A 27,915-nucleotide genomic window follows, 5' to 3' on the forward strand; every position below is an offset into this window, starting at 1 on the left:
ATTAATGTGCATAGTCCATCATTCATTTAATGGGTACCTAATGATATAGTAACAAGTGAGAGGAATAGTGCTAGTCCAGAGTTAGAAATATAAATACAGCATATAGTCAGTCTTCCAGGTGCTCACATACTAGTAGGAGAGAGAGAAAGTAATGGTAAGTCTCTCTAATAAATGCTTTAGGGGAAATACTTCAAAAGTACTGAGATAGTAAAGGTTATTAGCCTTATCCAGGAGCATCAAGGAAATCCACACAACTATTGGGCATGCTCAAAGCAACACTGCTAGACACATAAAGAGAGTTCCTTGTTTTCTCATTCATTTGGGCAACAAGTTTCTTACCAATATGTCTCAATTCATTCTAAAAGAATGCCACCCTTAGACCACCCACCAAATGGCTCTGTCTCTGGGCACAGTTACCACTTGGCATCTGTTGAGATGTGCAGTGAAGGTATTAATTACTGCTCACCATGTGATTAATGTGACTGATAGTTCTTGATGAGGTCAGTGTGTTTTGTGGATCTTAGATTAATGATTCCAATCTGACAGACAGCAAGCCACTAAATGGTTACCAGGTGGCGAAAATATTGTGTTACCCTGGGTAGAACCAAAGAGAGAAATATAGCTGTGAAGTCACCTCATAGCAGGATTAACTACTCAAAAGCAGAGTTTTTTCATATTTTTCCAAATAACATTAAGCAAAAATTTTAACTTTTTCTATTTTTTATTTTTAGGAAACAAATTGATTTCTCAGAAGACCCAACCAAAAATCAAAGAAATTATTTAAAGATAAAATACAGATTTGAAGTCACTGAAGCATTGTGAAGGATATCAGCTTCAGACAGCACAGCAAGTGTCTAGCCGTTGGATAGAAGGGGCCACATAAATGTTAAATAATTTAACTTTACCACTTACATATTTCACTGTTTAAATAGCCTAAGTACACTTATAAGAAGACATTTAGCAGAACACATTTCCCAAGCCTCTTCAGAAGAAATCCTACTAGTATATTATCTTAAGTGAAGTACTTACTAAAAACAGAAAAAAAGAAGAGGAAATAGTCTGACAGAAGAAAGTTTAATGGAATAGAGATATATTTCTGTTTCCTGTCTAGTAAAAACAAAAAAAAATCCCAATTTATGTCTCTCTTACATCTTTGCCAGGTCATGAGCTCACTGAGGAAGATGTCATTCATTAATTATTATTATATTTTCAGGGCCTAGCATAAGGTCCAATTTAGGGGTAAACAATTTTGTTGAGTAGTTTAGCAACCAGATCTGGACTATGAAGACTGAACCTTGGCACATATGCCATTATGTGTACAGAAACTTGGCCCGTTATGTCCAGAATCAATCTGCAGAGAGGCAGAAAATGCCAGTCACTGAACACACACAGGCACAATGCAAGAGGCTACAACAAAAACAGAACTTATTAAGGAGCTTAATATAGCTTCCGTATAGGAGTTTAGTGAAGTTTTTGAAGTAGGGTGGCTATTGGTGGGCATAAATACTTTGTGTTGAAAGGGCTAGAACATTCCATCCAAAAATTCTTTGTACAAGTTTTACTCCAAAATGCTGGTCTGACTTATGACCTCTCCATTTATATATTTCCTATTATCATATTTACAATATCACCTTACATCCCACCTATGAAAACTATCCAAGGATCTTTTCATATCAGCTAAAAGATGGGAAAATACAATTTGAGAAATGAAATGCTAATGCTGTCTCTCACACATAGAGGCCCAGATTATGTCTCAATTCCTAATGACTTATGTTAGAAGCTCCTGCCTAAAAGATCACCCTTTCTCTCTTATCTCAACACTCTAAGATAAGGCAGAGAATCAATCCTATGACAATCTACCTGGGCTACAGGGTAAAAAAATATAACCAGTCTTCTATTTTTTAAATCATATATATTTTTTATTTTAAAATTGTGGGGTACAGTTAAGGGTTAGGTATACGGTACCCTTGCTGATGAGGCATGCCCCCCCTTCCCCAGACAGATATTGACTACCGTTAATCCCTGCCCCTCCCTGCCCACCCCCCATAGTTTCCTGCCACTGTCAGTCCTTTTCTTATAGTATTACGGTAGTTGTTCAAGGTCCACTTATGAGTGAGAACATGTGATACTCAGATCTTTGTTTCTGTGAAAGATCACTCAGTATCATAAACTCTAATTCCATCCAGGTTGCTGCGAAATTCATGGTTTTGTTCCTTTTTATGGTTACGTAATATTCCGTTGTGTATATGTATCACATTTTTTTATCCCATCCTCTTGTGCTGGACAGCACGGTTGGTTCCATGATCTTGCTATTGTGAACAATGCTGCAAGGTGATTCCTAAATGCCCTTACTGGGAATATACCTGGAAGAACTCAAATCACTCCATGAAAAAGATACCTGTGCACGTATATTTAACCAGTCTTCTATATGACACCAATGGACTTGTAGTTAGATATGCATAGGAGACTTTAAAGTTGGTCAAAGAGCTTACACTCTTACTTGGTGAATTCTGAAATGGCCACCGGTAGTAGATAACAGATTACAAAAAATCTGGCTATTACTGTGACTGTGCAAACAATGTTTACCTGTTTGTAAAGTGCCAGTTTTATATACAAATAAGTTAAGTAAATTTTAAAATTGTCTGTGAAGCAGTGAAGCTGCATTTTTTCAATTGTCTTGTACATGTTTAATCCTGCTGGGTCAAACTCACTAGGTCACCTCTTGCTTTCACTTTAAAGTCAAAATGGCCACAGTCATGGATATGGGTAAGTCACAGCCAGCTGCCTGCTTTCAAAAGTCAAACATGGACAAGATCTTCCATAAGAATCCAAGTAGCTCTTCTTAAATATGCTGTCTTTCTAGGTGACACAATTGCCATTAATAAGCAGAATTGATTTTGAGTTAGCTACACTGTCTTATAAACATTATGGACAATGCACAGTATAGCTGGTTGATACACTTAACCTGATTTTTTTATAAGAAGGAAAAATAATCAGCAGAATAAGAGTACATCTTCAGTTCATTTAGAAGTTAGCATTCAAAATAAAGGAATTCTCTGTTGGACTTGACATCACTCCCATTCTCTGATATTAGCCTACTCTCTTCTCAAAGAAGTTAGTCTTTCCTTCCAGTGAAATATTCTCCATAAAGTCAAATGGATTTTCTACTCTGACTTTGCTAAAACCAGTTCCAGCATAAGTCTATCAACCACAAACTCAATGTATTGCTTCTTAAAGTGCAATTCATCCCAATGAGCTTCACCAGCAAGGCCTCAGTGAGAAACTTCTGTTCTATCCTAACTGCACTGACAATTATTTCTTTTACTCTGTGCTCTGATGGCTTGTGTGCCAGGTGTTTAAACATCAGGCAGATAAAATCACAGTGTAAACCCTCATCTCTGCTAATAAGTTCATTGGTTTTAGCTAAGTTTTCAGAGTAGAAAATCCATTTGACTTTATGGAGAATATTTCACTGGAAGGAAAGACTAACTTCTTTGAGAAGAGAGTAGGCTAATATCAGAGAATGGGAGTGATGTCAAGTCCAACAGAGAATTCCTTTATTTTGAATGCTAACTTCTAAATGAACTGAAGATGTACTCTTATTCTGCTGATTATTTTTCCTTCTTATAAAAAAAATCAGGTTAATAAGTTCATTGGAAAATGTAAAGCTTCACATCAGTCCTTGTTTCTTGAGGCAGAATATCGATGCAAAAGAACCAAAAAAGAAGATGCCTTCTACTGCAGCAAAGGCTACAACACATTCTCCAAAAGTAGCCTCTTTGTTCCCAATCCAACCTAAGGCCCAATCTGCCTTTTTCTTGACACAAGGCAACGTCTTAATGGTGTTGAAGAGAAATTTCCTTTCTTTGCAGTCTTTAATGTAAATGTCAATAAGGAGACTGTATATTTCAGAATATATGTGTTCCATGGCAATTTGGAATCCATAGAAATAGCAGGCTTCTATAATTTGAACTTCTTGGCTAAATCACTCTACCAAGCTTTCATTTACTATGCCATCACTTGCTGCAAAGAAAGCCAGAACATGTGATATAAAATATCTTTCCTCAGGCTTCAGGGTTTCCCAGTGCTGGAGTATGACCTCTCCACTTATGTATTTTTTATTATCATATAAGATTGCTAAGGTAACAATAAAATATCATATTATCAGCCAATGGTAATTTTAAAAGGTCAGTCGATTATGTCATTCCTTAGCTAAAACCCTATAACAATTCTTTCATTTCTCTTAGGTAAAAAGCAAATGCTCACATAAAATCTGACCCCTGTACTTTCCTAGCCCTCATTTCTCCCACTAGTAGCCCTCTCTTACCTTAGCTTTTGTACTGCACTTGCTGTAATCATAGCTTGGAACCTTCTTTGCCCAAAGGTTCCTTCCTCAGTGAGGTATATCTCACCTACCTTGCTGACATCTAGAACTGAAAGAAATCAGCGTGTGCCACCTTCAAATGTATGCCACCGTGGCATAAGGATTAGCTTGAACTGAAGATAATAGAGAAATAACAGATACAGAAAGGACTTTCTGCCTAGAAGCAAAGCATCAAGTTTCCTTTGTAAAAGTTTCCTCCCTACTCTGTCCCAGTTCAGGAAGAAGCAATGACTTTTAATACTGGGGATGGTATAAACTTGTTTCTACATAAAAAGCATCATCTTTAATTCACTTCCCTTATATGAGGGGGTTTCTAAAAAACCCAGAATTTATTTATAACAAATTGTGTATTTACTCTTACATGTTTAAACTTCAGTCACCTTCAACGTATTCTCCATTTGGTGCAATACACCTATCAAGATGGATGCTTTTTCCATTGCTCAAACAGTTTCTGAATTCGTCAATTTTGATTCCTTTTAGTGCTCTGCCTTTTTTTGTCTCACCTCTTCCACATCAGCAAAGCATTTCCCTTTGAGGACTTTTTTTCTGGAGAAACAGAAAAAAGTTGTTTGGGGTGAGATTGGATGAATAGGGAGGATGAGGCATGTGGGTCATACCAATTTGGGTCAAAAACTGCTGAACACTCACCATGGGGTGAGCAGGTACACTTGTAAATCACCCATCATGTAATGGCTGAACACGTTGAAAGAATCTCAAAAAAACAATTTGCTGAAGCCAAACACAGCCTCTCATAATAATGCTAACTGGTATACACTGATGCCAGTGGGTTCCTAGAAAACTTACTAAGTGGGAGAAGCCTGAACTATACGAGGCTTAACCTCCAAAAAATAATTTCAGAGTTTTTTGGGTCCCCCTTATATATTTACATTCCCATAATTTACTACCTCTAGGAGCCCAAACTATCCCTTTCCTTTGTCTAGTTACTTCACCACAATGTATCACCCTTTGTTGAAGTGGTACATAAATTCCAAAGTCTAACCACCCCTTTGAATTACTCATTACTGCAGTATCCTACTTGTGTGCACATTGCATAAATAAACTGCTGTGTTTTTTTTTTCTTTTTCTTCTAGTAATGTATTTTATCAGTCCAATTTGCAGACCCAGGTACTGAACATAAAATGACAGAGGAAAAGTTTTATTTGTTTGTTTTTTTCCCAAGAGAACTTTTCACCCAGCATGTTCCATACCCCTTATTGTGTTTTATTTTCTGCATGGCATCTATAATGCTCTAACATACCATACATATACTTAATATGTTTAAGGTTGACTCGCCTCTACAAGAAAGTTCCGTGAGAACAGGGATTTTTGTTTCTTTTATTCTCTGATATATTCTCAGTACCTTGATAACACATAATATGCATTCAGTGTTGTTGAGTAAATGAATGAGTCAACCAATTGTAACCACAATGGCCTTTGCACATACAAACTGCACACAAGTAGCTAAAATGATTATTAGATAATTCGAGTTTCCTTTCTTTTGTGAATGGAAGAATAAAAGATTGCCAAAGAAGTCACTTAGAAAGGCATATTTCTCAACATTTATTATAAAAGATCTTTATAGGCATCCAACCAACAGTTGTATTGGCAAGAAAAAAAGTAAGAAGAAATTATCTTTATTTTGAAAGCAATTTTAAAGTTTGAATGAAGAATGTCTATGCATGCTACAAGGAAGTTTACCAGCAGAGGAAACTTTAGTCCAGTATTCATCTTGTATATTTTTTAAAGCATTGGGTAGTCTACCTTTGCAGAGAAATTCTCCCTCTAATTACACACATATATAAGAGAGTGCTGTAGGAGTTCCTATACTAACCCTATACTAAGTAACAAGCCCAAAGTCACCAACAAAATTGCTTTTATACATGCAATACATAGATGGAAAGGCCTACATGTGAAATATTTCTTTATTTTCATAATCCATTTTAATGTTTTGTAATTTTAGAAATTGATCTTCAGGAATATAACACCTAGCATAACCTTATGCTTAAATAAAATAAAGGTTCAACTAATAGCAACTACTCAAAAACCTTGTTCAAACTAATTAGGTGAAAGCCAGAAGTAGATGATAACCTCAGCAGTGGGTCTAGATTGGTTCTAAACTATGATAATTTTTCACTACATGTTGTTACCTATATCCTTACACTCAAGATATTTTGGATTTTTGGTATGTAAAAATGGTTCAAGAATCTTGACTGCACAATAAATCATATCAGAAAAAACCCTATTTTCTACTACTCTTGGAAAAATAAAACTAATGAATCACTATTAAAACCAAATTTAATTTAGTTATACTTCATTTAAATCTATAATACTATTGATTGCATGGAGCATTATTATTCACTATACCACTAAGAAAGAATAAAGCACTGTCAATTATAATTATAAGATGTCTTTGATTCTAATGCCAATTTCAGAGAGTTTTAAGTGGGAAGAAATGTCTATCTGAATCAATGAGTCATTTTCTAGTATTTAGGGTAGTTACAAACAGGGTGACCAAATAGTCTCTCTTTCTACTAAGAAAACAAAAAGAATAAATTAATTATTTGAATAAGTTGCTATTGAGCAATGATGCTCTTATGACACTGAAGATTCTTAAATACTACACTAGATTCCAGAAGAGTTGTAGAATAGCCTACAGTGGAATTTCTCTGGCTAGCATGAGTAATATAATTAATCATGATCCACAAGTCCAAGATCTAGAAGAAACCAGTCTAAATGTAAAAGAAATTGCATTTCAGCTATAATCTTTTGAAGGAAATACTAAACTTCAAAAGAAGTATTATTATCTTAGGATAAGATTGGTCCTTCTTAAATTCATGAAGTAATTGATTTTCTCAAATTGTTTTTATTGGAATTCTGAATTTTCACAAAATGACTTTGTCTAATAAAAATATTCACCAATATGATCCTTTATATCCAATTCTTCTTCATGCTGTGCTCTAATGGAAAACTAGAAAATGTCGTCTTAAAAATTGTTTTGACAAATAGTAGATAAATCACAAAACATAAGCAAGATAATACTTAAAATGAGAGAGGGTTTGGCAGGTAAATAGCCAAGAAAAAAAAATAAAAACTACTACTATGAAGACTGAAGTTACTTATAAAATTTTAAGAACGCATGACTAGATCTTTCAAAATGGGAATTATAAACAATAAGAAATATCATGCAGCAATTTTATTTTATGCAGAACCATGTAAGTAAATGTACCATTTGATTTAATAATGAAGATATGAAAAAGATAAACTGTTTACAAAATATAGTCTGTAGTAACTTCTTTCAGAAATGGTGTATACATTTGAAAAAGAGAAAGTCAATAGATGTAAGATTAAAAAACATTATTCATCTCTCTCTCACAGCAGGGTGACTAAGCCTGCTGTCACCAAACATGTTACCTCACTGTTCCCTGATGGAGTTCCTTTAACAGGATGAGATGAATGCAAGTGTTTAACTATTTTAACATATCAACAACAGAAAACAAAAGCAACTATTGAAACAAATGATCTGGCTTCCTACTAATTAAATAAGCCATTAGACAGAAAGGTGCTGATGCTTAAAATTTGTTGAGCATTTCTAGCAAATTTCGGATTAGCATTTCTTATCTGAAAATCCTAACTCTAATATGCTCTAGAATCTGAAACTTTTTGAGCACTGATGACATGGTGCACAAAAGTCATACTCAAGGGAAATGTTCAGGAGAGCATTTTGGAATTCATAATTTCGGATGAGAGATACTCAACACGTCGGTGTATGCAAATAGAGGATGTCTCGTTTTATTATAATTTATTGTGCTTCACAGATATTGCTTTTTTTTCTCAATTAATTGAAGGTTTTTGGCAACTCTGGATCAACTAACTCTATAGGTGCCATTTTTCTCATAGCATGTGCTTACTTCATGACAATTATGTTTTGGTAATACTCATAATATTTCAATTTTTTTAAATTTTGTTACACCTGTTATGGTAATCTGTGATCAGAGATCTTTGATGTTACTATTGTAATTGTTTTGGGGCACCACAAGCCTCCCCACAAAAACAGTGAACTTAATTGATAAATGTGTGTATTCTGACTGCTCCCCCAATGACTAGTTGTTCCCCTCTATCCCTCGCCTCAGCTTTCCTATTCCCTGAGACACAAAAATATTGAAATTAGGCCAATTAATCACCCTATAATGGCCTCTAAGTGTTCAAGTGTAAGGAAGGGTCTCACTTCTCACTTTAAATCGAAAGCTAGAAATGAATAAGCTTAGTGAAGAAGGTATGTCTAAAGCCAAGATAAGTCAAAAGCTGGGCCTCTTACATCAAACAGTTAACCAAGTCATAAATGCTTAAAATAAAAAGCTCTTAAAGAGATTTATAAGTACTACTCCAGGGAACACACGGATGATAAAGAAAGTGAAATAGCTTTACTATTGATAGGGAGAAAATTCTAGTGGTGTGGCCACATTTTTTAAGCCAAAACCTAATCTAGAGCAAGGCTTTAACTTTCTCCAATTCTATGAAGATTGAGAGAAGTAAGAAGGGTTCAGGGAAAAAGTTGGAAGCTAGTAGAGGTTAGTTCATGAGATTTATGAACAGAAAGCATCTCTATAACATAAAAGTACAAGGTGAAGCAGCAAGTGCTGATGTAGAAACTACATCAAGTTATCTAGAAAATCTAGCTAAGATCATTGAAGAAGGTGTCTACACTACACAACAGATTTTCAGTGTAGATGAAACAGCCTTCTATTGGAATAGGATATCATCTAGGACTTCATTGCTAGGGAGGAGAAATCAATACCTGGCTTCAAAGTTATGAAAAATAGGCTGACACTCTTGTTAGGGACTAATGCAGATGATGACTTTAAGTTGAAGTCAATGCTCATCTACCATTCAGAAATCCTAGGATCCTTAAGAATAATGCTAAATCTACTCTACCTATGCTCCGTCAGCGGAACAACAAGGCCTGGATGACAGCACATCTATTTATAGCATATTTATTGAATATTGTAATCCCACTATTAAGACTTACCACTCAGGAAAAAGATTTCTTTCGAAATATTGCTGCTCATTGACAACGCACCCGATCTTCCAAGAACTCTGATGAAGATGTACAATGAGATTAATGTTGTTTTCATGTCTGCTAGCACAACATCCATTCTGCAGTCCATGGATCAAAAAGCGATTTCAACTTCTAGGTTTTATTATTTAAGAAATACAGTTTGGATGGAGATGGCTACCATAGATAGTGATTCCTCTGATGAATGGAGCAAAGTACATTGAAAAGCTTCTAGGAAGGATTCACTATTCTACAAGTCATTAAGAACATTTGTAAGTCACAGGAGAGGTGAAAATATCAAAACATTAACAGGAGTTTGAAAGAAGTTTATTCCAACCATCGCAGGTGACTTCAGAAGGTTCAAGACATACACGGAAGAAGTAACTGCAGGTGTGGTAGAAATAGTGAGAACCAGAATTAAAAGTGGAACCTGAAGATGTGACTGAATTACTGCAACCACATGATAGAACTTTAAAAGATGGAAAGTTGTTTCTTATAGATGAACAAGAAGGTGGTTTCCTGATATGGAAACTACTCCTGGTGCAGATGCTGTGAACATTGGTGAAATGAAAGCAAAAAATTCAGAACATTCCATAACCATGGTTGATAAAGCCGTGGCATGATTTGAGAGGATTGACTCTAATTGTGAAAGAAGTTCAATGGATAAAATGCCATCAAATAGTATAGCAAGCTACAGAGTAATCTTTTGTGAAAGAAAAAAGCAATCAATGTTGCAAACTTCATGTTGTCTTATTTTTTTTAATTGCCACAGCCATGCCAGTCTTCAGCAACCACCTACCTGAGCAGTCAGCAGCCATTGACACTGAGGCAAGAACCTCTGCAAGGAAAGAGATTATGAGTCTCTGAAGTCTCAGATGTTTGTTAGCATTTCTTAACAATAGAGTGTTTTCTAATTAAGGTATGTATGTTTTTAGACATAATGCTATTGCACATTTAATGAACTAAAATATAGTGTAAACATAACCTTTATATGCACTGGAAAACCAAAAAAAAATTCCTGTGACTCACTTTATTGTGGTAGTCTTGAACAAAATCTGCAGCATCTCCAAATTATTCATGTATTCAAAATATGAAATCAGCCGGGCTCGGTGGCTCAGCCTGTAATCCCATGCCTTTGGGAGGCTGTGGGTGGATTGCCTGAGCCCACGGGTTCGAGACCCGCCTGGGCAGCAAGACCTCCTCTCTACAATAAATCAAAAATTCAGCCGGGCATGGTAGCGCATGCCTGTAATTCCAGCTACTTGGAAGGCTGAGGCGGAAGGATCGCCGGAGTCCAGCAGGTCGAGGCTGTGGTGGCCGGGAGCGGCCACTGTACTCCAATCTGGACGACAGAGTGAGACTCCAACTCAAAAAACAAACAAACAAACAAACAAAAAAAACAAATCAAAATATGAAATCCAAAATGCTCTAGGCCTGAGCATTTTGAATAAGGTATACTTATTGCCACAGGAATTTATGTTTACCAATTAAAAGACAAATTATGTCCAATACAATATAAGTCACTCAAACCTTTTGCTAATCTCTCACAAATAGAAGTACTTAACATCTGTCAGACAAGCTATATGCTAAACTAAATCTAAACCATAATGTCAGAAGTTTACTTCTTCCTAATTAATACTGGTCCAAATGCGGGAGATTGTTAAAATTGTTAACAATAATAAAAAGCATGTTAAAATTGTTAATAATAATAAAAAGCAAATTGAATATGAAATATAATGATAAGCAATTAATACATAATAGTAATATAATAATAAAAATAATATTAATACAATAATAATATAAATAATAATTATAAACAAATAAAATTGTAGATATCTGCCTTAGAGATACCTGCAGTAATGGAAGAAGTCTCCAGAATCTAGGAAACGTTTGTCTGGACTGCAAGACACCTTGCTGTCTATAGCTTTTTTAATTTTTTAAGGCACCCACCAGTCCAAGAGGTATTACTTTTTAAAAAATCATTTGGAAAAAGAGCGTTGATCCTACAAATTAACCACTTTAACATTTCCGTAATTTGTACCCTGACCCATCCTTAAGTCAAAAATGGAAATTAAAACTCCCTTAATTCCCCCATTTAATTTGCTTTCCTTTTTTCTAACCTGTTCTACCCCTTCTTTGGGCTCCCTTTTCCCACAGCTCCCAATGTTCTCACCTGGTCTTCATTCACAGAGAAGGACTGTATTAACTTTTGTGAGGTAAGGGCCTAACAAGTTATTTCTTATGGTAATATTTACATTTCACTAGGTAATATCTAGAGAAGGATTAGCAATATAGCTCTAAAATTGGAGTTCTAGAGGTGGTTTTTAGGTCCCCCTTGGTGCAAAGAACTAAGCCTATATTTTATGATAAGTTGAAGTATATTTCACAGCTCACATGTCACAACTATGTTTCCTTCCGACTTTCATTCTACCTATAATTAATAATTTTACACGGAAACAGAATTTTCTAGAACAAATAGAAAATAAAATATTCACACAGAGTTTTACAAAACTTATTACATACAAAAGGAGTTTTAGATTATAGAACAATTTCCAACTCCAATGAGTATTTCTACAGAGGTTTCCAAGCAATTATTTTAGAATATTTTCATTCTGTTTGATAAGTATGAGCTAATGAGATAAAATTAGCAGCCTTTCATCAAGGCTGATGCAATTTTTTTACCATTATATTATTTAAAATGGGAGCCGTAGCCTCGGGCCACCTAAGAACATGTGGCCAAAGGCAAAAAGGAAAGAGGTTTGGGTGGTTTAGAATGTCTTAGACTCAGAACACTGACTACTGGTTTTGGTCTGAATTTTCCTTTGCAGTGGCAGTAATATGCCTAATTTGTAGCCACAATTTTGGATTTTCAGATTTTGCCCCCAAAAAAGAACCAAAAAGAGAGAGAGAAAAGCAAGTGAGAAAGAAGGGGGAGAAGGAGAGATGGAGATGGCAGGGATGTGGGGCATAATGTCCTCTGTCATACAACCATCTCTCCATTTTGCATGTCAAAACGAACTAATACAACAAACTCCGCTGTTTAGATTGACACCGAGGAATGAGGCAACAACAAAAGTCTCACAATTGAAAAACACTCTTGGCCACAAATTTAATCTCAATGTCTTTAGGAGAGTGTTTCCCAGCCCAAGATGCTCATTAAAATTGGGAAAATTTAAAGTTACACTGCTGTTCTGGAGCCACCCCCAAGATTCTGATACGGGTGCCCTGGGGAGCAGCCGAAGCATCAGGAGATTGAACTCCCAGGTGAATCGTATGTGCAGGTACTCAGTGTTCAACACACGGCAGAAGGCAGAGCTGTTCAAGACACTTGTTTGAACTGACCGAGCTCAGCTTCACTAGACGTCCTACCCAGTGTCGGATTTTTGTAGCAATCCCCCACTTGTTCGGCGAAATGGGGACATTCGTAGATCACAGTCTTACCTAGTAGCTTTCTGACCCATTGATTGATGGGTCGTTCCGCTCTCATTCCCTCTGTGGGTTCTGACTCATGCTGCAGTAGAGAAAGAGACAAACAGCCTCGCCAATAAACGAGCGCCGCTGCAGGATCGCCTTTCTTTGCCTACGCTAAAGGGCCAGAAACTGCCTTTCACTGATGCAGAGACAGTTTAGGAACGAGGCTGCCATCTGGCGGCCTCTCTGGGCATCGCACTCTTTCACATGAAATGTGAGTGACTAATCATACTCCCCCACTTCATTTACACGCCAGACACAGGCTATTCTTTTGCGATGGGAGCTCCATGGTGACAGGCAGAACCCGAAGAGAGAGCAGAACTGGCTCTCTGTGTAGGCTGAGGAGAACACACGCTAACCTTCAAAAATTTCTTCACCTGCCTGTCTGCCTTCAAAGTTGTTCTTTGAGGACTTGCAGGAAAGACGTTAGTCCAAATGTGGTAAGACAGTTTTGTCTACAGAGAGGATCTAACCCAGTGGTTCTCAAGATTTAGGCACATTAAAATCACTGGAAGTCATGTGAAGATGCAAATTGCTGGGCCCCACTCCCAGAACGTCCAATTCAGTAGGTCCGGTTTGGAGCCTGAGAATTTGTAATTCTGACAAGGTCCTAGGTGATGCTGCTGGTCCAGGAACCACACTTTGAAAACCACTGGATGAATCATCAAAGATTAGTTCATTGTCAACAGTTACTAATCTAATAAATCCATCAGCCCCCTCAGGACGAGGCAAGGCTGGGTGAAGAAGCCACAGACTGTGGAAGTGGTCAGGGTCAAAAGATGTTGTCACCATGGAGTTGTTCCTAGACACCTGTGGAGCAGCATAAGAGTACCAAAAATGCCAGGTAAGAAGACGTGGTTTGGATGAGGATTGAGGGGGGGAAATTGCCTCTTCACTGTTTTGCGTGGGGTACTCTGGAGTCTTCTGAGACACATTGCATGATCTTTTACCTAAATACTATAATAAATCAGTCTAATCCATCTAATTTAGCGAGATACAGACCTGCTTCACAAGCCAAAATATCATGCTGCAATTACTGAGAATTTTATAGAAATACAGTTACCAAATATAAATTAAGTCGTTTGCATTCCAAGAGCACCATCTAGTGGAAAATTGAGATTTTTGTTTTATGTCAAACAGCCTAAAATGGAGGTGGCTTATATTTTTATGACAGGAAGAGAGGGCTGCACCATTTGCTAATCGAGATACAATGCAGAAGGACAAGTAAGCAGAAATAGTAAAATGTGACTCTGCAAAAGGTATTTTTTTCAATCATACACAATGTGTTCTATAAAAACAGAGCAAAGTTATTAGCTGAGGAACTTATATACACAGAGAAATGTGTACAAATATCTTTATCCAGAGTAGTCTGACAAAAATAGGTAGTAGATATGGGAAAAGTATATTATATCAAAACATATTTTGTGTATGTGTTGTGTTTATATGCTAAGGCCTCAAACCTCCTCCTAGCAACTGGTAACTAATTATATGAAAAATACAGAAACAAAGCTCAGGTTCTGCACGAATGTAATAGGATTCAAACAACCACATACTTTGAAAGCAGTTGAATGCATTGAATCTTCTATTTTCTACTCTGGAATCCAGGAAGAGACAAAGCAAAGAAGAGTGAAAGTTGGTAACTTGCTGCTGCTGGGATCAGAATGGAAAAAAATTCACAATGTTAAAAATCTGCTTCACTGGCCGACAAATTGCTGTCTGAGAAACTCTGCTCCAGGTGAACTGATAGTTTAAAGGTAACCATTTCACTGAATGGTTTGCCTTCAGTGGATATTATCAAGAAACAACTTTATGTTTCTAATTATGTAATTGGTCAACTTCTGCTTTCCTACCTTCAAATGATATCTCAGGCAGATTTCATTGATGATTAATAATTCTCACAGTCCATACAAATCATATAATTTTACCTGGCTTAGCTAGTGAAACAGGTGACCTGAAGAGGTCTATCCCACCCTCCTTCCTCTACTCCAACATCATAAAACCAACCTGATTGCACAAAATCTCCTCTTTCTCCTCATCAAGCTCCAGTTTCTTTAATGAGTAGAAGTAGAATCAGAAAAGAAGAACCAAAACAAAGTCTCTTTACCCAATTTTTTTGTTGCTTTGCAAAATTCTCTGATGGTTGTCACTGCTCATCTAGATAGTGCCAGCTACCAAGGGGCATCCTCTGTGTGGCAGGTGTCTGAATACTGGTTATCTGGGAAGAAGGCCATGTAGAGTCTCTTGACATGGTAGATTCACTCTAGCACAATCTTTCCTGTTCCTCCAAAACTGCCTTCACTAGCCTCTTTCCACTGGTGTTTCTGCAACCAGGAAACAGGATTCCTACAAGAAATACTGAAAAGTGACTCATGTGTAACTACCTTTTCCACACCCACTCAGCCTTTGGGAAACTTACACATTTTTGTCACTCTGAGTGCAGAATCGTCTCTGTTCTATGGCTGCCTACTTTTCCCTTTGCCATCTCTCCACAGATTTCTCCCTGGCTCAGACAGGAACTGACTAAGGAGACACCCAGCTAGGAAATAAGACACTGGCTTCTTCTTGTCAGCTCGTCCCCCAATCCCAATCTCATGGAGGAAAGGTATGAATCATCTTACCCCATGAGCAACACATGCGAAGGACTTCAGGCTCCTTTCTCTTCCCAATTGTCCCTCTATAACCTCCCTTCTTCTAGCCCACATCTGCCTACTTGTCTTAATCATGGTCCAAGAGGGAAAATAGAAGTCTCAGGTTGCTGGTGGCAGAAAGCCACTGCCATGTTCACTTGGCAGGATCCACAGATCCAGGCAGAAACTAGACCACAGGCAGGCCTGTCTGGTGGGAATGGAAACTGAGGATACAGAGAGGATGAAATTACTATCATCTAAGTTAGGCATAGTGAGAGGAGTAGAAATACCCTTCCTCATGTTCCCGCCAGTGTTCCATTGTCTCCCATTGGCCCAGAGCAGCAGGAAGCCAAGTGACTTGGAGAACATAAAATACACATCCTGAGGAATTCAGCTCTCCTGTGATACATGGCAGGGCAGAAATTTGAGGACAGGATTGAAAGTCACTGGCTAGAATGGCCCTCTAGACTTTGAGAGCAGAAAAACTAGTTTAGCTAGTTCATACTCCAAATTTTTCTCTCTTGAACCTAGACCACCAATTTCTTTACATCTTTATCTCAACTTTGGAGAGAAATAAAAGGACTCTAAAATCACTTACACTTGTTTGTTTTCATCTTTGTGTTCTAGTCACTGTTTCCAGATCAAGAATGTTCCTCTCAACATTCTATCATGTGAGATTGAAGACATGGATTCCCTTTGTGTTGTTCAGTTGTGATCTAACAATAACAGGCAATTGCCTTGATATGGCAGGCTTGGCCCCAAACTGTATCGCAGAATTTTTTCTTTAAATATTGTTTTTGTTTTTTGAGTTTGAGTCTCACTCTGTTGCCCAGGCTGGAGTACAGTGGCACACTCATGGCCACCCCAGTGTCAACCTGCTGGGCTCCAGCGATCCTTCCTCCTCAGCCTTTCAAGTAGCCAGAACTACAGGCGCAAGCTACCATGCCCGGCTAATTTTTTGATTTATTTTAGAGATAAGGGCTTATCAAGTTGCCTGGGCTGGTCTCGAACCCATGGGCTCAGGCAATCTGCTCACCTTGACCTTTCAAAGTGTTGGGATTACAGGCTGAGCCACCAAGCCTGGCCATAAATATCGTTAATAAATGTTTACTTAACCAATTATTTCCTAAGTGAGATATCAATATTTCCAGAATTTTAAAATTACTTCTAAGAAAGTATATGTAATTCTATAGAGAACCCTTGAATATATCATATTTCAGTACCTTCAACTAAGTTTGTATTAAATTGTGTTTCTACTTATATCAAGAATCTCTATACTAATAAATCTTCATTAAATTTCATATGTGTTCAGCACCATGCTTTGAGAGAGAGATAAGTATCTTAGGTTGGGTTCCCCAGAGGCAGACTTCGAGATGAGGATTTGTGAGCAAGTGATTTATCAAGAAGGTGCTCTCAGGAGAAATAAGTAAGGGAGTGGGGAAAGCAGGAGAGGAAGAAAAAGTGAGTAATGGTGTGTTTTGGACCAAGACGCTTAGAAGGGTAGCCTCAGCCTGGTCCTGCAGGGAACTCCAAATTCCTTGCAAGAAATTTGTATAAAATGGAAGTGAAGGAGCTGGGCTTTCAAACACATTGTTCGTTAGATCGGGAAAATGAGGTTGCCCAACAAAAAATGTTCATAGATGCTGGCCATTGAAATCAAAACCACGCCAAGGCTGCAGGAGAGGCAAGCAGATGGGTAAAAGGGATTGTGATGTTGTTATATAATAAGAAATACATATGTCTTGTCTTTGTCCTCAATTTCTGGCAGAGAATTTCTAAAACCCTTGGAATTTCCTGAGTGATAGTTGTGAAAGGAGCGTCTCTTATTGTTCATGATAAGCCCTTTCAATCTTACCTAAGTTTATACTAACAAGGTGACTCTCTGCACTCCTAGATAGCTTATGGATGAGTGCTTGTTGCCAGAGAAATCCACCATGTGTCTAGAAGTTGGACCTTTTGGCAAAACTCCCTGATGTCAGGAGAAGAGAGAGGGTCTGGAGACTGAGTGATGCCTAGATAGTGGAACCTCAAAAAAATAATGTACTGGACAATGGGGTTTGGAGAGCTTCCAGGTTGGTGAGTACATTGAGGTACTGAGAGGATGGTGTGCCCAGAGAGAGCATGAAGGTTCTGCCCCCTTTCACCCTCCACCCTGACCTATGCATTTTTCCATTTGGCTATTCATCTGTATCCTTTACAATATCCTGTTTAGTAAACCACTAAGAGTAGTAAGAGCTTTCCTGAGTTCTGTGAATCATTTCAGCAAATTATTGAACTTGAAAAGGCGGCCATGAGAACTTCTAGGAAGCTTGGAATTACAATTGGCATCTGAAGTGAGGGTTGTGAGACTGAGCTCTTAATCTGTGGGGTCTGCCTTCACCAAGTAATGTCAGAATTGTATTAAATTGTAGAACACCCCGTTGATGTGCGGAGAGTTGAAAAAAAGGTTGGTGTGAGGGTGAAATCACCCCACATATTTAGTGTCAGAAGTGCTGTGAGTAAAAATCATAGTGTTAGTAGAGATACAAGGGAACTGGGTGGAGAACCAACAGTATCTACTTCAATTAGCTTAAACTTTTCTTTCCACTGGCATCTTGTCATCTAGATGATAACTGAAAAGAATTGGATACCAATATTAGACAAAATATAGCTAAGTATAAAGTTATGGTACAGTTGAAATACATGTTATAGACAAAAACAGTGGTTCCCAAACTTTACTGCAGATTGAGGTCACCTGGGGATCTTTAAAATATACTAAAGTCTGGATGGGCATGGTGACTCACTTTGGGAGACCAAGCTGAAAGGATTGCTTGAGTCCAGGAGTTCAAGACAACCTGGGCAATACAGTGAGATCTCGTCTCTATAAAAAATAAAAAAAAGCCAGGCATGGTACTGCATGTCACAGCTACTCAGAAAGCTGAGGTGGCAGGATTTCTGGAGGCCAGGGGGTCAAATTACAGTGAGCCACGATTATGCCATTGAGTTCTATACTGCGCGACAGAGACCCCCAACTCTCTCTCACTCTTTCTACACACACACACACACACACACACACACACACACACGTCTAGATTCCACCCCCAGCACTCTGATTTACTTGGTATGGTATGCTATCTGCGCATTAGAATTTTTTAAAGCCACTAACCAACTCCAAGTAATTCTAATCTTCAGGGAAGTTTCGGAACTACCATTCTGAGGCAAGAGAAAACAATGTGAATTGCAATACTGATTAGTAAGAGACATCAGAATGGGAATGAGGCTTGATCTAGGTCTTGAAAGATGGTTTGAATGGGGTAACAAGAAATAAAAGAGGCACATATTACTATCAAGAGATATGGCATAAATCTAACAGCAAAAATTAGCAAGACTAGTAAAGGAAAATAAGAAACCCAGTTTTTTGCTGTGACTAGTGAAAAATAGGATTTTATAGATAAATTGCATGCCCATTACAGTGAACCCACAAGCCAAGCAAATATTTTTGAACTTGACCCAGTGGATAACCACTGTAGATTTTTGAGCAGAGGACTAAAATGATAAAAGTGGTGCTTAAAGAAAAGTATTCCAGCAGCAATACAGAAGATAGATTCAAATTGCAAGAGATTTGAGTCTTGGAGTTCTGAGGAGAGGCCATTTCAGTAATCCTTTTGATAGGGTAGTAGGGCAGTGGCTGTCAGAATTGAAAGGAAGGGATAAATAAGAGAAGGTATTTTTAAAGAAAAGATAGGTCTTGAATCTTGGATATAGAAGCCAAATAGAGGAAGGAATTCAAGATAAGTCCAAACTTAGTAAGTGATGTAAAGTATTAGCAAATGTGTTTCTCCTCATATATGCTAACCCTTGACCCACCTTGTTAGGCTGGGAGACATGAGGCAGGCTTTGCTCCATTTGGGTTGTCAAAGAGAGATAGGAGAAAAAGACCTCAGATCCTTTGCTTTAAATAAATTAACAATAATGATAGTAAAATGACATTGTGCATATAACATAGAAGATTCCCAAAGAAAATTTTAAGAAAGCTTTTTTCTGTCCTCCCTCCATCCAAACCCTCTCTGGAAAATAAGAAAATTAGGCAGAAAGACAAGAGCTTAGATGTTCATAGTAAGGACTTTGGACACTGTTCACTACCATTCCTCTGTCTCCTCCACATTTCTAAACCATATAGGTCAAAAAGAGCCAGAAGAATATACAACTATCATCCTCTGTCCCCAAGGATCCAAGAATAGAGTGGATAAGGGAACTCCTGTTTTGCCCACCACCTGGCATCGAGTCTTGTGCTGCCTCAAACACACAGATCTTAATGACCGTCCCATATCTTGACAGCCCTGGAGAGAGGCCCTTGAGTGACAGAAGGAAGTTGAGGGAGTTGGTAACTCAAAGAAGTGTCAGTTATAGTGATGAACTATGGCAGCACAAAGTGACATTAGATGCTCAGATCTCACACCATGGTGAGACCAAAGACATTTTAGCAAAAGCAAAAAGTGATGCTGACCATCATGGATGATGGCAATAGGATTACACATCTTAGCTGATGGCAGCACAGGACAGATCAAGACTGAGAAGATGACCCCTCCTTACTGACACTGTACCTCTTCAGTGAAGAAAGAGCAGCAAATATTAAATATTTATAATATTGCATAATAAATATACAAACATGTACATATAATATAAATATTTATACATGTAATATAATACATACATATAAAAATATGTATATATTATATATGAATATAAGAGCATTAAATATTAAACATGTATATATAATAAATACACAGATATTTTATATAGACTGTATTTACATATCATTATATATTTTATATAATATAAATATTAACTCTAAGTGAGAGTTCACTAAATTTGATTGAGTTTAATAATTATGAAATAATTAAAGTGACTGAGTTTTCCTAGAGTGATTGGGGTTATGTTGCTACTATTGGAAGACCTAATGCATGAGGTAAAAATATAATCACTTTTCAATATGGGAAAATAAAGAATGTTACATTTTGCACATCTGAATTTGCACTCTTTGAAAATCATATAGCCTTCACAAGGTTTTGAGGTAGTATGAGAGGAAGAATGGTAGTGCCAAGATGAGGCATCTGGCTTGGGACATGTCAAGTTTGAAGTAACAAGACAAGCAGTAAAAAATATACTGTAGGGTGGTGGAACTAAAACTAGAGCCAGACTAGAAGATGCAGCCAAAAATTATTGATTGATTCAGTAGTCATTAGCATTTAAGCCAAGATTATTTAAGCCAAGATAAATGTGCAAAGAAAAGCACACAGGAAAAAGCTATAAATGGTGCCTAAGGGGCACAAAAGTGAACTTGATATTTTAATTATTAATGGAATTATTCAATCCTATGAGAGGGCATGATGTAAAATGTACACATTTTTTCCTATGTCTTTTCCACCATTTGACTAAGCTGAATAAATCATAAAAATTGTACTTGCATTTCTATGATGATTAGTGACACAGAACATTTTTTCATATGTTTCTTGGCCACTTGTATGTCATCTTTGAAAAAGTGTCTGTTGATGTTGGTAAGGTTGCAGAGAAAAGTGAATGCTCATGCACTGTTGGTGGAAATAAAACTAGTTCAGCCCCTGTGAAAGCAGTTTGGAAATTTCTTAAAGAACTAAAATAGATTTATCATTCAACTCAGTAAACTCGTTACTGCATATATACCCCCCTCAAAATAAATCATTCTGCCAAAAAACATCTGCACTCATGTTTATCACAGCATTATTCACATTAGCAAAAACCTGAAGGCAACCTAGATGTTCATCAACAGTGGATTGGATAAAGAAAATGTGGTACATATACAACCATAGAATATTGCACAGCCATAAAAAAGAATAAAACCATATACTTTGCAGCAAAATGGATGCAACTGAAAGCTATTTTTCTTTGCAAATGAATCCAGAAACAGAAAGCCAAATACAGAATATTCTCACTTATAAGTGGGAGCTAAACACCAGGTACACACAAAGACATAAGGAAAAGGACAAGCACAGGGGACTGCTAAAGGGGAAAGCGAGGGAGAAGGGAGAAGATTGAAAATCTACCTATTGGGTATCAAGTTCAATATTGGGGTGACATGTACAATAGAGGCTCAAACCTTACCATCATAAGATATACCCATGTAACAAATCTACACGTATACTCCTTGCATCTAAAATTTTTTTAAAGAATTCCATACAATGAATTAAATAAACCATTTCACAAGCTGGGGGAAAAAAGAATTTTAGTAGGCTTTATTCTCTCACCTATTTAATAGATTTAACCTAACACTATAGGTTTGTGGAATAGAAAAGAGATCTCAGAAATGAAAATATATTGCTGCTGGGCATGGCAGTGCATGCTTACAGTCCAAGCTACTCGAGAAGCGGAGGAGGTAGATTGTTTGATTCCAGGAGTTTTGGGTTGCTGTGTGCCATGCTGATCAGGTGTCTGCACTAACTTCAACATCAATGTGGTGACCTCCTGGGAGTGGAGGACCACCAGGTTGTCTGAGGAAGGATGAATAACCCAGGTCAGAGAATATATTGCTGAATGCATGAGAAAGGCTGAAAGATAAAGTTCAGAAAAGCTCTTAGAATACAGAGCGAAAACAAAAACCTAAAAGGTAAAAAATAAGAGATGTTAAGAAATTTTTTTTAAAAGGCCCCAAGAGATCCAACATTCAGAAAATAGGAGAGAGAGAATAGAGAAATGAAAATGATCTAAGAAAGAGTAAATTTTACCAGAGTAGTTTCTGCAGTGAATAACATCTACATATTCCATGGTATAGTAACCTCTACTGATTGTTATTTCACAGAATCAACCTATGAACTAGACACAGAAGGCATAATTTTAATTCTGAAACAGAAAATAAATCCTATGAGCCCTGGCAATGTCTACACTGGAATTTAAGACTGATCGTTTGGGAGGTGGAGACAGGGAAAGAGACCTGATGGAAGTATGGGAACCCTGCTGTCTTCACATTAAATGGCATGGAGAAAAGGGAAACTGTTTTAAGGTGATAGGCTACAAAATAGTTTTGAGAAATTTTTTAAAATCCTAATAGTAGCCTACAGAAAACATGGAAACAAGGTTTCATCTAACTAAAAGTGGGAGGCAGAGAAGATGCAGATAGGGGAATATTGGGTGACCAAGCAAAATTTCTATGGTTGGCAGCCCCTGAGATAGCCCCTCATGGTCCCTGCCCCCCAGCTATGGTAATACTTTGTGTAATCCCATATGCTTGACCATAGACTAGAAACCAAATGTGACTAGCTTCTAACAAATAGGATACAACAAAGGTATTGAGATGTCATCTCCTAGGTTAGATTATAATTAGACTTTGGCTTCATGTGAAGCACCCACCCTCACTCTTTTGCTTGCTCTAAGGAAATACAGCTGTCATATTGTGAATTGCTCTCCAGGCAAGGAACTGGTCAACAGCTCTCAAGGACCTGAATTCTACCAAGAACCAGGCAAATGAGCTTGGAAGCAGATCCTCCTTCAACTGAGAGTTCAGATGAGAATGAAGTCCAGCTAACACCTTGATTACAACCTGGTGAGAAATCCCGAGGTGGAAGACCTAGTTAAACCATGCCTAGATTCCTGACTCATAGACTGTGAGATAACATACTAAAAATTGCATCATAGATTTAGAAGAAAAACTGATCAAGCTTTTCAAGAATGTGAAAAATATGTGCAAAAGTTGAAAATTTCTTAATTCAAAGATAATATAAGAAAATTCAACTTAATAAAATGAGTATTTATTTATAAGGATAAATGAGGGGAAAAATGGAACCAAAGCAATAATCTGTGAAGAGAAGAAAATTTTTCAAAGTTATAAAAAAGATCTGAACCTGAGTCAAAAGGGCTCACCAGTGCAGCATTGATGAACAGATGACCCATGATTAGAAATTATCTGAAAAAAGTCATTTCACAGATGGGGTAGGGAGGACTAACCTATATAATTCAGAAAAATACATGAAATTGCTATTTTAAAATAAATAAAACTTCTTCCCTTCAAATATGTTAGCCACCAGAAGGGTGAAAAAATTTCTTTTTAAAAATGTTTTTATTGAAGTAAAACATATGTATATAATTTTCCTTCTTTACCATTTTTAAGTACACAGTTTAGTGGTAATAAACATGTATATTTCCCCCTAATCCTATCTGCCCCTTTCCAGCCTCTACCAATCAACTCTCTATCTTTATAAGATCCCCTTTTTAGCTCCCACATAAGAGATAAAGCAGTATTTGTTGCTCTGCACCTGGCTTATTTCACTTAACATAATAATCTCCAGTTCCATCCATGTTGCTACAAATGACAAATTTTAATAATTTTCATGGCTGAATGATATTCCATTGTGTGTATATATCATGTTTTCTTTATTAATTTATTCTTTGATGGGCACTTAGATTGATTCCATATTCAGGCTATTGTGAATAATGCTGCATTAAACATGGGAGTGCAGATATATCTTTAATATAATGAGTTCCTTTCTTTCAGATATATACACAGTTGTAGAATTGCTGGATCATATGGAAGTTCTATTTTTAGTTTTTTGAGGAACCTCCAAACTGTTCCCCATGTGGTTGTACTAATCTACATTTCCACCAACTGTGTATGAGGGTTCTTTTTTTTCTAGTCTTGCCAGCTTCTGTTATTGTCTGCTTATTTGATACAGGCGTTTTTAACTGGAGTTAGATGACATCTCATTGTGACTTTAATTTACATTTCTCTGATGATTAGTAATGTGGAGTATTTTTTTCATATACCTCTTGGCCATTTGTAAAAGGTGAAAGATTTATATGATCTGAAGAAAAAACAGAATCTACCTCTTGGCCATTTGTATGTCTTCTTTTGAAAAATGTCTGTTCAGGTCTTTTGTCCATTTTAAATTGGATTAATCTTTGAGTTATTGAGTTTTTGAGCTCCTTATATATTCTGGTTATTAATCCCCTGTCAGATGGATAGTTTGAAAATATTTTCTTCCATTCTATGAGTTGTCTATTCATTCTGTTTTCTTTGCCATGCAGAAGTTTCTTCGCTTGATGTAATCCCAATTGTCTATTTTTACTTTGATTGCCCCTGCTTTTGAGGTTTTGCACAAGAAATTTTTGCCTAGACAACATCCTGGAGTGTTTATCCAATGTTTTCTTCTAGTAGTTTCAGATCTTAGATTTAAGTCTTTAATCCATTCTGATTTTGATTTTTGTGCCTGGTGAGAGATGGGGGTCTAGTTTCATTCTTCTGCATATAGTTATACTGTCTTTCCAACTCCATTTATTGAAAAGACTGCCCTTTCCCATTGCAAATTGAGTGAAGCAATACCTCCAGAGTTTTGAAGAAAAGTGGTTGTGTTCAAAGGTTGTGTACAAAAGTCACTGAAAAGCAACCTATACGTAAAAAAGGCTATAAAAGTAAACAACCCTTAAAACTTTACTTAAAAAATATACTAAGATAAACTCTATCTAATTGAAACATCAATAATAATATTTATTTAATAATAAGAAAATGAGAAGCAAAAGGTCTGTGGGGAATACAGTGATATCAGTTAAATATGTGAAATGGAATCCAAATAAAAATATAACATTAATCTGACACTATAGGTAAATATGTATAAATACTTTTTATCATTCATAGCAAGAGGTTTGAAACTGATTTTATTTTCATTGAATTCAAAGACATTACATTCTGGAATGTTTCTGAAAAAAGTGAAAGAGGACCAGTAGAAGATTTTATCAATTAAATTTTACTACATAACAAACCACCCACCTGAGAGCTTACTGGTCTAAAAGAACAACCATTTATTTAGCTCATGATTTTGTGGGTAAGCAATCTGGATTGTGTTCAGTGACCAGTTCTTCTGTTCACAGCCAGCCTTACGAGGTCAGTCAGGTGGTCTGAACTAAACAGTCTGGGATAGCTTCAGCTCAGACAATTCATCTTTGCTCCAAGTAGTCTCCCTTGTTCCAGAATGATGACCTAGGCTTTTTCACATGGCAATGGGGGGAGTTCCAAGAGAGCAACTGGCAGCATGCAAGGCCTCTTGAGTTTGAGGCCCAGAACATGATTTCACTTAAATTGCATTTTTTTTGGTCAAAGTAAATCACAAAGCCAGTCCAGACTTAAGGATAGAAAATTTGACACTAACTCCTGATGAGAAATTCTGCAAAATTACATTGCCAAGGGGCATGGTGACTGGAGGCGAATAATTGCAACCAGTATTACAAACAGTCTGCCACAGACTAACATCTGGCCATAATCACTCACATCCTTCTCACAAGCAAAATATATTCACCTCCTCCTTACACATCCCAAAACTTAATCTAATCCAGGTATTACACTCAAGGTTCAGAATCTGGTGATCTAAATCTGGTCTGAATACTGCTCCTCTTGACTGGAAACTCTAACCTGAAAAGATAGGCTGTCTGTCCTCCAAACACCCAACCTACAGTAATGAGATTGGGAAGAACAACCAAAATAGACACTCCTACCCATAAAAGGGAAGGATCAAAGGCACTTAACAGTCGTGGTCCATCCTTGAACAACTGTCATAGTACTATAAGAAAAGATTTGACAGTAGCGGGAAACTGTGGGAGTCAGGGGGTGGGAGGTGGGATTGGCAGTAGTGGGAAACTGCCTGGGGAAGGGGGCATACCTCATCAACAAGGGTACCTGCACAATGAATATTTGTATACCTAACCCTGAGTTGTACCCCACAATTTTAAAATTAAAAAATATTTTTTAAAAAACCAGTCATGGTCCATAGACATTGTAAAATCCAGCCAAGAAAATATTCCTACTCAGAGGTAGGAAATGTTCTTTGATTAAGGCCCAGTTCAAACTCTCTGGAAGTGACTTCTCAATAAATTATTCTCTATGACCTCTGGCTCCACCCTCTAGCTGTCCTTTATTAATTCTGCCAAGTCACATGAGTATAAGCCTGCTCAGTGACATGTGGCCCAGCCGCCCTTCTGCCACCATAACTGACAACCAGCCAACCCCCAGAAGCAGAGCTGCCCTAATTAGTGAATGAAAGATTCCAACTAAGCCATTCAAGCTCACCCTAAATTTTAAACCCTAAGTTGTAAATTAAATATGAGTTAAGTAAATATTTGTTGTTTTAGTTACTTAATTTTAAGGTCATTTGTTACATGGAAATAGCTAAAATTTTTTGTTTTGTTTTTTTTTAATTACATCTACTGCAATAGGTGATGAAAAAAATTATGGTCCTTATAAAAAGATAAAATAAAACTAACATAAAAATAAGAAACATAAAAATAAGAAAAAGAAATCAAAGCACATGACTTATTTTAGGAAATAATAAATGGGTTAAATCTCTAAAGTAAAAGGCAATATTCTCAGCCAGTTCAAAACAAATTTCAACTATATTTAGCTAACATTTCTAAAATAATGATAAAGGAGTATCAATAAAAGTATGGGCAGTGCTGGGTTCGGTGGCTCAGCCTGTAATCCAGCACTTTGGGAGGCTGAGCTGAGTGGATTGCCTAAGTCCGCAGGCTCAAGACCAACCCGGGCATCTTGGCAAGACCTCATCTCTACAATAAATAAAAATTTTTTTTAAAATAGTTGAGCACAGTAGCACATGCCTGTAGTTATGGCTACTTGGAAGGCTGAGGCTGAAGGATTTCCAGAGCCCAGCAGGTGCCATGGTGCTCCAGCCTGGGCAACAGAGTGAGACTCAAAAACTAAATAAATAAATACATAATAAAAAATAAATGTTTGTTTAAAAAAAAAGTATGGGCAAACTAAAAAGAGAGCTACCATTTAATCCAGTCACCCCACTACTGGGTGTTTACCCAAAGGAAAAGAAATCATTATATGAAAAAAATGCCTGCACTTGTATGTTTCACAATAGCAAAGACATGGAATTAACCTAAGTGTCCATCAGTGGATGATTAGATAAAGAAAATGTTATACACACACACACACACACACACACACACACAGTGGAATAGATTCAGCCACAAAAAGAATGAAATCATGTCTTTTGCAACAATATGACTAGAACTAGAGGCCATTATGTTAAGTCAGAAATAGAAAGTCAAATACTGCATGTTCTCACTTATAAATGGGAGCTAAATTATGCGTACACATGGATGTAGAGTGTGAAATAATAGACACTGGAGACTCAAAAGTGTGGGAGGGTAGGAGGGGGTTAAGGAATAAGAAATTACTTAATGGGCACAGTGTATGTTATTTAAGTGATATTTTCACTAAAAGCCCAGATTTCACCACTACACAGTGTATCCACGCAACAAAACTGTACTTGTACCCCTTAAATGTACACAATTTCTTCAAAAAGTGTGTGTGTGCAAATAGAAGACAAGTAGAAACCAAAAGAAAAAAGAAAGGGACT

The 27,915-nt window shown here is 37.1% G+C and overlaps 1 pseudogene; it reads right to left on the reverse strand.

Moving 5' to 3' along the window:
* Positions 1 to 3,024: 3,024 nt before the first annotated feature.
* LOC103256349 overlaps positions 3,025 to 27,915 on the reverse strand; it is a 51,565-nt pseudogene continuing 26,674 nt past the window's right edge.

The sequence above is a fragment of the Carlito syrichta genome, unplaced genomic scaffold (genome assembly GCF_000164805.1).
Source record: "Carlito syrichta isolate Samal-C Ts95f unplaced genomic scaffold, Tarsius_syrichta-2.0.1 Scaffold289272, whole genome shotgun sequence".
In the NCBI taxonomy this organism is placed as follows: Eukaryota; Metazoa; Chordata; class Mammalia; order Primates; family Tarsiidae; genus Carlito; species Carlito syrichta.